At 40.9% G+C, this 12,909-nt stretch overlaps 1 non-coding gene across 1 annotated transcript; it reads right to left on the bottom strand.

The window, feature by feature from the left end:
* Positions 1–5,317: 5,317 nt before the first annotated feature.
* LOC128593123 (small nucleolar RNA SNORD38) lies at positions 5,318–5,389 on the bottom strand. The gene has a single exon (XR_008382264.1). It is a non-coding gene; the product is annotated as a small nucleolar RNA SNORD38 (small nucleolar RNA).
* Between the last annotated feature and the right edge of the window lie 7,520 nt (positions 5,390–12,909).

The following is a 12,909-nucleotide window of genomic DNA, read 5'->3' as shown; positions in this document are numbered from 1 at the left end:
TGCACACACAGACATACACACAGACACACACACATACACCTCACACACAACGACCCAATTAAAATTTTCTGATGACCTCCCATTTCTATTAAGTCCATATGCAGAAGAAAATCCTTAACTGGTTTCTAAGTTCTGCACAATCTGGCATCTGACAACATCTCCAGAATTTTCTTTTACCACCGTCCCATCAATTCCACATGTTCCAGGTCATTGACTTTTTAAAACACCATTTAATTCTAAAATCCCCTGCACTTTTCCACCACAGGGCCTTTGCACAGGCTCCTCCCTCTGCCTTGGCCCCTTCTTTAAGTTAATACCTATTCTTCCTCTGAATCAGCTCAACAGCTTTCCGTTGGAGAAAACTTCTCTCACCCCTACATTAGGTACCACTATTAAACTCTTACATAGCACCTTGTACGTAGCCTTTATACCTCTAATGATAGGACTAGTCCATGTACAAAATATAACACTAAGCAACGTTTAACAATAATAATCCCTTCATGCAATTATTAATATTGATTCTTCTCTCTAGATAGCAAATTACTTGAGATTACGGTTTATGTTGTTATTTTCCATGTATTCCAATACCTAATATAGGACCTAGCTTAGAATAGGTTTTCAGTATGTATCTGTGGAATAAAACATTGAAGGGATGACAAGGTAGCCAGTCTGGCTCACTCCTACCTGTCTTTCTTTCTGGTACCCGCCAAACAGATAAACACACTTCCACCCAGGAATGAGAATTGTAATATTTGAGTATTATACACAAATATCTGGGTATTATACAGGCTATCTGGGAGATTGGGGGGAAAAAATAATGTAGCAAGTAAAAGACTTAAATATTGGTTATAAAACCTGGAGGAAAAAAATAATAGGAAAGAAAAATATCAGGTACTAAACATTTTGCTATTTTTGAGATGGGTCATTCAAGGGGCAAATATGGCAGGGAACTATCTCCCAGGATGCCTATGCTAATGGAGCACAAGGTAGCACTTCTATGCATTTATTCAAAGGAGGCTGAAAATTTCAAATTTGTATTAATTCAAGTGAGGCTGCAAAACTTATTTCCTAACTCAGCTCAGACTCTCCTCAGCAGAGCAAGGGACAATTTTATAAATATTTACAAATTATTCTCTATGTGTTGGCCATCTCTTTGTAAAATTTTGTAATGAATGTCTTATAAATAAAGGTACAGTTGGCTACAATTTTGCATTTTCCCTATGTGTGGGCACTATGGGGGACATACTCTGTAGTTACCAGGATACTTAAGGCCCATTACGGGACCTTGCTTAGGTTTCCCGTGAGAGCCCCAATTGTCCCATCTTTAGCCAATAGAAGTCTCTTTGAGTTGGTTCCTAAGTTCTTCTTACATGATAATACTCATCCTTGAGAGCTTCCTCACAATCTGATATAGCAAAGTATTCCAGAATCACCTTGTACCTTTCCCTTCCCAAACATGATATCAACCATATCACTTGAGAAATACTATGTCAAGATACAATCTGGGTATTAACTATGTTCAATGATACTGGGCTGGTTATTGTTTCTAGGCCTCTTCAATGATACATTTTTTTTAAAAATTCTCTTGGTTGGGCCTTGTGGCTCATGCCTATAACTCTAGCCCTATAGGAGGCCAAGGCAACTGGATTGCTCGAGCTCAGGAGTTCAAAACCAGCCTGAGTAAGAGGGAGACCCCCATCTCTACTAAAAATAGAAAAACTGAAGCAAGAAGATTGCTTGAGCCCAAAAATTGGAGGTTGCTGGGAGCTACAATGATGCCATGGCACTCTACCCAGGGCAACAGCTTGATACTCTGTCTCAAAAAAAACCTCTTGAGTTTATACTGACACTTTTAATTCAAATTTAGTACTACAAGGTTTTTTACTAATCGCTTCTGTATTACATTTGTATGAGAATTCTGAATTATAAGGAATAGGAATGATAGAATGAAAATATCTATTAATTATTCATTTATCTCATACCACATACATGCAATAATCTCAGAAAAACATCACTCAGATTTCAGATTTACTGCTCCAGTGAGAAGAAAGTCATCCCTACTGGCTTCAAAGGGGATGAAGCCAGAGAGACCTGCGCCCAGCCGCGTATGCGAGGGTTCTATGACATTGACTCTTACTAAAGCCCATCGTGTTTTCTGAAATGCTGAGTCATGTTATTCAAATCAATCCTTTTGGTAAAAACTCATCTTACATGGGGTAAAGCACAAATAAATATAGTTTAAAGCATATATATCTAACACATCTTAAAAGAATCTAAGAAATGACAAGATAAGAAAGAATTATCAGACCTACCATGAAAAGATATCAGGATCCCAAAGGCAAAAATGAAAATAAAAACTTTTTCGCTTAGAGAGTATTTATCCTCCCTAAAAATTTTGAATTTTAGTGAGCTTCTGGGAAAAGAAGAGAGAAATTGAAGCTGAAAAAAATAGGAGATTGGGCGGCACCTGTGGCTCAAGGAGTAGGGCGCCGGTCCCATATGCCGGAGGTGGCGAGTCCAAACCCAGCCCTGGCCAAAAAAAGAAAAAAATAGGAGATTTACCCCATAATAATCACACCTATAAAGAGCCACATCCCCACATAGACCAGGCCTGGTGCAGACTGATAGCCCAGGTTAAACCCTCCTGAGACTCCTTCTGTATTTTCCAGGTAATTTCAAACCTTGAATTTGGCTTAAAGTTGCTTTAAACCGGTAGCACCTGCAGGTAATACCTTGATTATCTATCTGATCTTGCAGAATCAAATATAAATTATTTCTGACAGCTGAATAGGTAAAGCAAGTTGATGCCACAAGTAATATCTGACAGGCTACAGACCACAGAACCAGAATTGTTAAGACTTATCTTGGAATTATATGAATTAGGTGTATTAACTATGCTTAACATTTTTGTTTAAAAAATAACAATATTTGAAAGGAAAGAGATTTATACTTCTAAATGTAAGTATAAAATAGATTTTTTAGAGAATCAAAAGAAACTTTTAGAAAAAAGAAAGAAAATAACCAAAATTTGAAACTCAATAGGTGGGTTTAAGAGCAGATTAGATGGGAGAACTGGTTAACCACATGTAAAAGACTGACACTGAACCCTCACCTCTCACCATTTACAAAAGTTGACTCACAATGGATAAAAGATGTAAATCTAAGACACAAAATGATAAAAATCCTGGAAGAAGGCATAGGAAAAACCCTTAATGATAGCGACCTGGGAAAGATTTTATGAAGAAGACTCCACTGGCAATCACAACAACAAAAATAAATAAATACAATTTAATTAAGCTAAAAAGCTTCTGCACAGCTAAGGACACAGTTAAAGCAAACAGCTTTCGAAATGGAAAAAGATCTTTACATGTCATAAATCTGACAAATGCTTGATAACCAGAATCTAAAGAGAACACAAATTAAAAAAAAAAAAAGAGTAAATAATCTCATTTATCACAGGCAAGAGATATAAACAGAACCTTCTTTGAAGAAGACAGACGAATGGCCAACAAACACTTGAAAAATGTGCTCATCATCCCTAATCATCAGAGAACTGCAAATCAACACCACCCTGAGATATCACCCAACCCCAGTGAAAACAGCCCAATCGTAAAGTCCCAAAGCTGGAGATAGTGGTTTGGATGTGGAGAGAAGGGGATACTTTTACACTGTTGGTGGGACTCCAAACTTATACAGTCTCAATGGAAAAAAGTATGGAGAATCCTCAAAGAACTTACATAGACCTTCCATTTGTTCCTGCAATCCCATTACCAGGTATCCACTCAGAATTAAAAAAAAACCCTGGAGAAAGTGGCCCAACTCACCAGGAGAAACACTCCCGAGGAGGGCCAACTCCCTGGTAGATGTAGAGATTGCACCACCTTTGCGGCAGCCCCTGCTCTGCGCAGTTTGCCCTTCCCTCCCTTCCAGGATCCATTCTCTCCCTACCATGTCAGAGGCCATGGCCAAGATGACCACATGCATGGGTGCCAGGACAGGACCTTCTGAGGCTGCTTGGCCCCACACACAGCCAAGTGGATCCCTGGGGCCTGCAAAGGGCTCCTGGTCCCCTCTGTGCTGCCCACCTAGCCAGCCTCGCCATCACCACCTCCCCTAACCAGCGTGTTCAGCAGAGGCTGCTGGGGCCCACTGGCACCAGATCCCAGATTCTCCTGGACCTGAACCCCATGTGCCTGGCAGGCCCAGACAGGAGAGTGCAATGGCCCCAGGAGGCCTACAGGGCTCCCATGCTCTGGGGGCATACTACCCATGTGTAATGTACATCCTTACTTTTCCCTCAAAACTTTGGGCAAAAAAAGTGCACCTTGTACATGGCAAAATATGGTACATCTTCCCCATCGTGCATGAACAAGCATAACCACTATGTCCTTATATACAGCCCACAAATACGCTAATTGAAAGGTAGGAAAAAGAGAGAGGGAATAAGGAGGGAAAGAAGGAAAGAACAAAGAAAAAGAAAGCAGTGTATGTAAGAGTCGAATGCTTGGTGTCTGGCCAGGGTGGGTGACACCTTTAATCCTAGCACTTTGGGAGGCAAAGGCAAGATTGCTTAAGGCCAAGAGCTCCAGACCAGCCTGAGCAAGAATGACACCCCATTCTACCAAAAGTAGAAAAATTTGACAGGCATGGTAGTACAGACCTGTAATACCAACTCCTTGGGAGACTGAGGCAGGAGGATTGCTTGAACACAAGATTTCAAAGTTGCTGTGAGCTGTGATGTCATTGTTTTGTTACAATGACGGTTTTTGTTACAGTTACAGTGACAGTGTGTTACACTACCCTAGGTAACAGAGTAAGACCCTGCATCAAAAGAGAAGAAAGGAAAAAAAAAAAAAAAGAGCAAAAGCACAAAGAATAAAGGGAGGAATTTTTAAAAAGTTTGTTGTCTCTGGCAGCGCCTGTGGCTCAAGGAGTAGGGCGCTGGTCCCATATGCCGGAGGTGGCGGGTTCAAACCCAGTCCCGGCCAAAAACCACAAAAAGAAAAAAAAAAAGAAAGAAAAAGCTTGGTGTCTACAGAGTCCCTGGATTAAATCCCAACTCTGCAATGTATAGCTGTGTGATCTAAAGCAAGTTACTTTAATAACTCTTTGTGCCTTTGTTCCTGCATCTTGAAGATGGGAAAAATAACATATACATGCCTCAATGAGTTGAAATAATAAAATTGAGTAAATATTCACAGTTTTATAACTGTGCCTGCACGGAATATGTGCTCAGTAGCATTCATAATGGAAGAAAAGATTAGTTGGGAAAAATTAGGAAATAATTACTGGGGTGTTGCTATTTGATTTTATTTTTTTGCCTCAGCATTAAAAGCTTTCATCTCTCTCCCTTCAGTAGCAGAACTGGATGGAGTTTTCATCAAAACAAGAGTGTTAATGTTTTACATATTACTTGAAAGCCTGGTTGGAATTAAATAAATAGTAGTGGCAGAAAAAGGATATTTACAGTTGGTAGATTACAAGGACATAATTAGAAAATAACAAGCAGACAAAATATCTGTAAGGGAGAAGTAGAAGATAGGCTTGGAGAGTCAATTACCATCAGGGCCATCACAAATGTTCTTATAAGGAGGCGACGGGAGATTTACACACACAGAGGATAGAGCAGAGATGCTGGCCTTGACAATTAGAGCACCGTGGCCAACCAGCAAAGAATTCTGGTAGTCACCAGGAAAAGGGTCCCTTAGAGCTTCTGCAGGGGTATGGTCCTCAGGACACCTCGAGTTCAGCCCAATGAAACTGGCTTGTACTGTCTGGCCTCCAAAATTGTGAGAGAATAAATTTTTGTTGTTCTAAGCCACTAAAGTCATGTGAACTTGTTACAGCAGCCACAGGAAACTATTATAATAGAGAAATGAAGAAAAAATAATAAAATAAGTTGCCTTACATGAATCTATGATTACAGATTGCCATAAACTGAGATATAACCACCACATTCTATCTACAGTCCTAAAAGAACAACAAAACAAAAAATCTGTAATTCCCACATAAAATGTCATTGTTAATTACATACTAAAATTTTCTTAAACATTCCTCTTAAAATGTACTGAGGTAATTTCAAATATTGCCTTTAATGCAAATTAAATGTAGTTATGTGGAACAACTACACACTTCTAGATCTTTCACTTAGAGAAAAGACATAAGTAGACATATCCCGAAAGAGGAAATGAAACAGACTAGCTCATGCGGGACAAGATTCAGCCTCCAAGTAATGCAGTTTAAAACAATAATGAAATTTCTCTTTTTCCCAACAAAATATTAAATAAATGTTTATTCTTTTAATTTTTTAAATGTTTTCCTCACTTTTTTAAGCCTCCTATTTTTCCATTTGGCAATTTATCTTCCTAAACATGAATTTGAATTAAATAAATGAAATAATTACTGGAAAAGTGTGGGGATATTGGCAGTATCCTACATTGCTGGTGGCTGTGTCCTTTGAGGAAGAAATTTGGCAATATGAAGAGCCTTAAAGCTTTTCAAAGACTTTGACCTTTCCTTAAATTTTGTGCTTCAAAATTTTAATACTCTTGTATTAAGTGTATGATTCTTTTTTTTTTTTTGGTAGAGACAGAGTCTCACTGTACCGCCCTCAGGTAGAGTGCCGTGGCGTCACACGGCTCACAGCAACCTCTAACTCTTGGACTTACGCGATTCTCTTGCCTCAGCCTCCCTAGCAGCTGGGACTACAGGCGCCCGCCACAACGCCCGGCTATTTTTTTTTTGTTGTTGTTGTTGTTGCAGTTTGGCCGGGGCTGGGTTTGAACCCGCCACCCTCAGCATATGGGGCCGGCGCCCTACTCACTGAGCCACAGGCGTCGCCCAAGTGTATGATTCTTTATTATAAGACAGAGTCTTCACCAAGCACTTCCAGCTGCCTAAAGAGAGCTCCAATCACTAGGGTTAGAGATTTTGTTTCCATTGATATTTATGTAGTGGGATGGCTTTTCCCCTTTTTTAGTCTTCTTCTTGCAAAAGGACACATCTGCCTCATTCTGGGTCCTACCCCTTTCTATTAAAAAGACAAGAACTCTAGACAAGAACAGGGAATACTTCATAAGGCAAACAAAGGGGGCAGCGCCTAGAGTCATGCCAAGGTTTTGTTACTCATGCCAGTAGCAAAGCTGACCCTCAAGAGTCCTTTTCCCTTCATTCTTTCATTATCTGCATGCGACTTGAAGCCACTTTCAAGGGAAAACCACATGAATTGAAATAAATGAGTGACAACCCAGGTCAGCCAGGAAGAAGCAGAAGTGAGACCTTGAGGGTAGATGGAGAGGAACAATGGGGAACTTGACAGTGGGTGACTCCTTACTTCCTTCTGAAGTGGACTCCGTGCAGACTAAAGTTACGACAGCTCAAAGGCAGAGATCTATAGTTTTCATTATCCTCCAGACAGATGTGTGTGAACTGAGTTCAAAAACGAGTAAAACTTTTATAATGGGCTCCCCACCCACCAAAATGTTAAGGGTTTACCTAAAAGATTACGCTTAATTCAAAACCATCAACCATGAAGAATGAAGCTAGGAAAAACAAGTCAGAACAAAGTCAAACAAAAAATGGGAGGTCAGCCAGAATAACTTCATTTCCCATAATCACTTCCCATTATTTGCAAGACCTGGAAAATCGCAGCATTAAACTTTCTGAACTGCTTGGGGAATGCAATTGGTGCTTCCCAGCATCACCTCATTCTTTGGGGGTTAGAGGGCAAGGGCTACTGATTCTGTTCCAATTAGACAACTCATTCCAAGTCACTAGACAGCTCAGCTCTCATTACCCAGCCTGCTTAACCTGCATGGGCAAAGGCTCATTTGAACAGAGTCAAAACCAGACTACACAGAAGAAAAAGATAACAGGAGAAAATGATGCCCACACACTCACCATCAGCCAACATGGCATTTATTAATCACACCTCATTCCTCAGCCCTACAACAAATTAAACGTAATTTCCCTTTTGGAACCGAAATTCCTAACTCAGAGCTTGGCCTATTTTCTCTACACCTCTATTTCTTTTTTTTTTTTATTGAGACAGAGCCTCAAGCTGTAGCCCTGGGTAGAGTGCTGTGGCATCATAGCTCACAGCAATCTCCAACTCCTGGGCTCAAGCAATTATCTTGCCTCCGCCTCCCAAGTAGCTGGGACTACAGGCGCCTGCCTATTTTTTGGTTGCAGCCATCATTGTTGTTTGGCAGGCACGGGCTGGATTCGAACCTGCCAGCTCAGGTGTATGTTGCTGGCGCCTTAGCTGCTTGAGCCACAGGTGCTGAGCCTACACCTCTATTTCTTCATGAAAATTTTTCCAAACTACAAACTGGGGCCTAAAAAGGAAGCCTTCCCTGGAGAAACTCAGTTCATTCAGTCAAGAAATATTTGTTGAGCACCTACTGTGTGGGGGGCACCATTCTAGACTTTGGGAAATAGCAGATTTGAAGACATTTTTCTTCTATGACAAAGCAATGAAGATATAATAAAGTCTATCTTCTTTTCCCAAAAACTAATAAAAAGTTTTTCAAGTTCAAAAAGAGAATAATTACAACGTGGCCTCCACAAGAGCAGGACTTCCTTTTACTCGTCACTGTGTCCCTAGGGCCCAGCACACAGAAAGTGCTCAATTAATCCTTGTTGAATGAATGACAAAGTGATCACATGCTATCTGTAAATAAAGGACAATTCAAGACAGACAATGGCTAGACGGACATTGGGGCAATGCCCTAAACAGGTTGTGTTGACTTCCTTGGCTGACCCCCCACTTCCGGGTCTGTTCTGCAGGAAATCAGTGCACCCAGCACAGAAGGGGAAATCAATAGTAATGAGAGTTAGAGAAGCATTTGGGAAAACTTTCCAGGTGGCAGAACCTGTTCGGTCTACCCCAGAGGTGTCAGCAGCTCTGTCCTATTTGAATCAATATACTAACCACTTTTGGAGCACCTGCTTTATGTTGGCTAAGGCTGGGTCTTCCAGGGCATCAAAGTAAATAGCAAGCCATGGTAGGCAGCCTCCAGGATGGTCCTAATAATTCCTGCCTTCTGGTACCCATGCCCTAAGGGCTTTCCCTTGTGTATGGACTGGATCTAGTGACTCACTTCTACCAAACAGAATGTGGCAAAAGGGATGAAATGTTGCTTCCAAGATAAGAGTCCCAAAAGACTGTAATCTCAAGCTCGCTCTCTCTCTCTCCCTCTCCTACCCCCACCCCATGGTCTGGTGAAGCAATACACCAGGTTGAGAGTGGCCCTATCAAGGGGTCCACATAGGAATGAACTGATAGACAAGTACCTGTGAGGGTCTGAGCATTCCAGCCAGGTGAGCGAGCTTGGAAGCAGATCCTGCCTGAATCAAGTCTTGAGATGACCACTGTCCAGTGACACCTTGACTGCAGCCACAGAAAGCCCAAGAAGCAGAGGACCTGGCTAAGCTGCACCTGAATTCTTGACCCTCAGAAACTACGTGAGATTAAATGTGACTTTTTAAGCCACTAAGTTTTTGGATAACTTGTTATGCAGGGATAGATAACCAACATACATTACCAGTAAGATATAACATGATAAGTGCGTATGAATAATAAAACCAAAATATTTGGAGTAGAGGATATTCACAGCAGTAAGACATAGGTGACTAAGGGCTAAGGGTTATAATGGCTCAAATTCACAAACCCTTTTCAAATTTACTGAGCACTTTTTCCTTAAATATCTCATTTTACCTTACTAATAAACCCGTCTAAGAATGATTATTTGACTTAACCAATATTAAATATCAACTGATCTAATTATTCAGTAAATAAATGTCAAATACTCGTATATGCCAGTAGTGGACACAAAGGAAACCTATATGTGTATAAGCCATGGTAACCGCCCTGGGGGAATCCAGACCAGAGGACAGACACCTTACATAAATAATAAATGAACTTGCAGTACAATAAACTAGCTGCTGTAATATAGGTAGGCACAACGGTGGGGATGATGACCTCCTCCAGAAGGTCACATGCTGTGGCTTCAGTGGGAGGGGTGGCTCAGTCCTCTAATCATAGTACTCTGGGAGGCTGAGATGGGTGGATTGCCTGAGCTCAGGAGTTTGAGATCAGCCTGAAAAAGACTAAGAGCCCATCTCTAAAAATAGCTGAGCATTGTGGCAGATGCCTGTAGTCCCAGATACTTGGGAGGCTGAGGCAAGAGAATTGCTTGAGCCCAAGAGTTTGAGGTTGCTGTGCGTTGGTTGTGATGCCACGGCACTCCCCCCAGGGTGACAGAGAGAGACTGTCTCAAAATAAACAACTAAATAAATAAGATCTAAGGAATACTCAAAAAGAGATGGTCAAAAAATGAGTTGGAATTTACCAAAACCATTGGGTCATAGAGAGGATGGGGGAAGCAGAGCATCTTGGGCAAAGAAGGAAGGTGCCAGTGCAATAGCATGAAAGTTGAAGCAGTCTAATCCAGTAGAGAAGACTTTAATTCACCATTGGTGCATATAATGAAAAATGGAATTTCACAGATACAAGAGCTGGGTCTCAAGCTCAACTCTTCTGGCGTACATGCTGAGCTTTTTTCACAATATCATACTGTCTTTTCTTATCTTTCTCAACCTTCTCTCTTGATTTTTCTTCCTCCATCAAGAGATTTCATGATTGTATTACTTTTATGCTTTGAGGGTGGCTTTCCTTTTTTTTTTTTTTAAGATTGAGAACTCTAGGCGGCACCTGTGGCTCAGTGGGCAGGGCACTGGCCCCATATATCGAGGGTGGCGGGTTCAAACCCGGCCCCAGCCAAACTGCAACAAAAAATAGCTGGGCATTGTGGTGAGTGCCTGTAGTCCCAGCTACTTGGGAGGCTGAGGCAGGAGAATCGCCTAAGCCCAGGAGTTTGAGGTTGCTGTGAGCTGTGAAGCCACAGTACTCTACCAAGGCTGATAAAGTGAGACTCTGTCTTTACAAAAAAAAGATTGAGAACTACACAAACCTTATAACCCTGGTCTGGCAATCTTCCCACCTGGTATAGGTTGAATTATGTCCCCCCTAAATTCATATATTGAAGTCCTAAACCCTAGTACCTAATATATGATCTTACTTGGAAATAGGGTATTTGCAGAAGTAACTGAGTTAAAAGTAAGGTCCTAGAGTAGGCTCTTATCTAATATGAGTGATGTTCTTATAAAAAGAGGAACCTTGGCCACAAGCACAAAACCAGGGAAGACAATGCAGAGAGGCATAAGGGTAAGAAAGCTGTCTGTATGCCAAAGAGAGGGGCCTGGAACATGTTCTCACTGACAGCACTCAGAAAGGACTAACTCTATCTCCATCTTAATCTTGGACTTCCAGCCTTCAGAAACATGAGATAATAAATTTTGTTGCCCAAGCCACCACTGTGTGGTACTTGTTACTTGTTACAGCAACCCCAGTAAACTAGCATCCCCAGGATGGCTACGAATGTGCCCCAACACAAAATTGTAAACTTACTTACAATATTATAAGATTTTTTTTGTGGTTTCTTGCGAGTTCTTGGAACTCAGTTGTGCAGTTCTTGAGCGTGAACTTTGTAGATGAAAACGTAGTGTCTCAGTGTCATGTAAGATAAATATAGATGTGCTCTCACTATATGGACACATGAGTGGCTTCAGTTTTACAGCAGTGTGCAGCTTCCAGTGTGTTATTTTCCAAGCGCAGACAGTCAAATTGATGTAATTGACATTACATGAGCTCGTGGTGATTTGGTGAGGTAGAGATTATCAATAATATTTCAACCTACCATTGCAACATGAATGCGATTTAGAAGTCTGGTAAGCATTCCCATTTGATTATTACGGGCACTCCCACCCCTCACTTGTGCCTCATGCCTTGCCCACTCTCTACTATTGGCCCTTCACCTCACCACTCATGAGCAGCTGAGATGTGGAAAGGCCAGAGCCTTGCTTTCTATTTTCCTAGTCAATTAATTTTCATAATAAAAGTCAATATTTTTCCTTATCTATTGTTATTTTTTAATACCAATATGGCTTCTATAGTGTCTCAAAAGAAAACAGAAACCCCCCCCCCGAAGAAAAATTACAGATGAAAGAAGATTGTTCAATGAAAAGTGGACAGATGACTACTTTTTCCTCAAGGCAAATCACATTTGTAGGGAATTTGTGCTAATTTTCAAAGATTATAATTTGAAAAGTTGTTATATGCAAAAACATGCTGCCAGATTTGATGCCCATGGAGGAATATGTCCCAAAGACTAAGCGACAGCACCAAAAAAGAGTGTGTATTCTCAGTGGAAGCACACATGGTGAGAATAAGATGGCGTCTATCAGGCCAGGGTGAACATGGCGCTGCTGGGCTGGTCGTTTTAGGTTCTAGTGACCTTCACCTTCTGTCTCTCATTCTTACTGTTTTGTAAATTTAACTCCCACCCTAAAGATGCCCATCTTGAAGAATTTAGGAATTAACTTTTTTTATTATTATTATTAAATCATAGCTGTGTACATTAATGCGATCATGTGGCACCATACACTGGTTTTATAGACCGTTTGACACATTTTCATCACACTGGTTAACATAGCCTTCCTGGAATTTTCTTAGTTATTGTGGTAAGACATTTATATTCTACATTTAGTAAGTTTCACATGTACCCTTGTAAGATGCACTGCAGGTGTAATCCCTCCAATCACCCTCTCTACGCCCATCCTCCCCACTCCCTCCCCTGCCCTCCCTCTCTCCCTTCCCCCTAGTCTTAGGTTATAACTGGGTTATAGCTTTCATGTGAAAACCATAAATTAATTTCATAGTAGGGCTGAGTACATTGGATACTTTTTCTTCCATTCTTGAGATACTTTACTAATGTTTACTTGGATGGAGCTGGAACATATTCTTCTTAGGAATTAACTTTTGAATTGGAAAAGTTGTAATAGATTGTC

This window comes from Nycticebus coucang, chromosome 1, assembly GCF_027406575.1.
Source record: "Nycticebus coucang isolate mNycCou1 chromosome 1, mNycCou1.pri, whole genome shotgun sequence".
Classification (NCBI taxonomy): Eukaryota; Metazoa; Chordata; class Mammalia; order Primates; family Lorisidae; genus Nycticebus; species Nycticebus coucang.
This window is presented reverse-complemented; position numbering and strand designations above follow the sequence as displayed.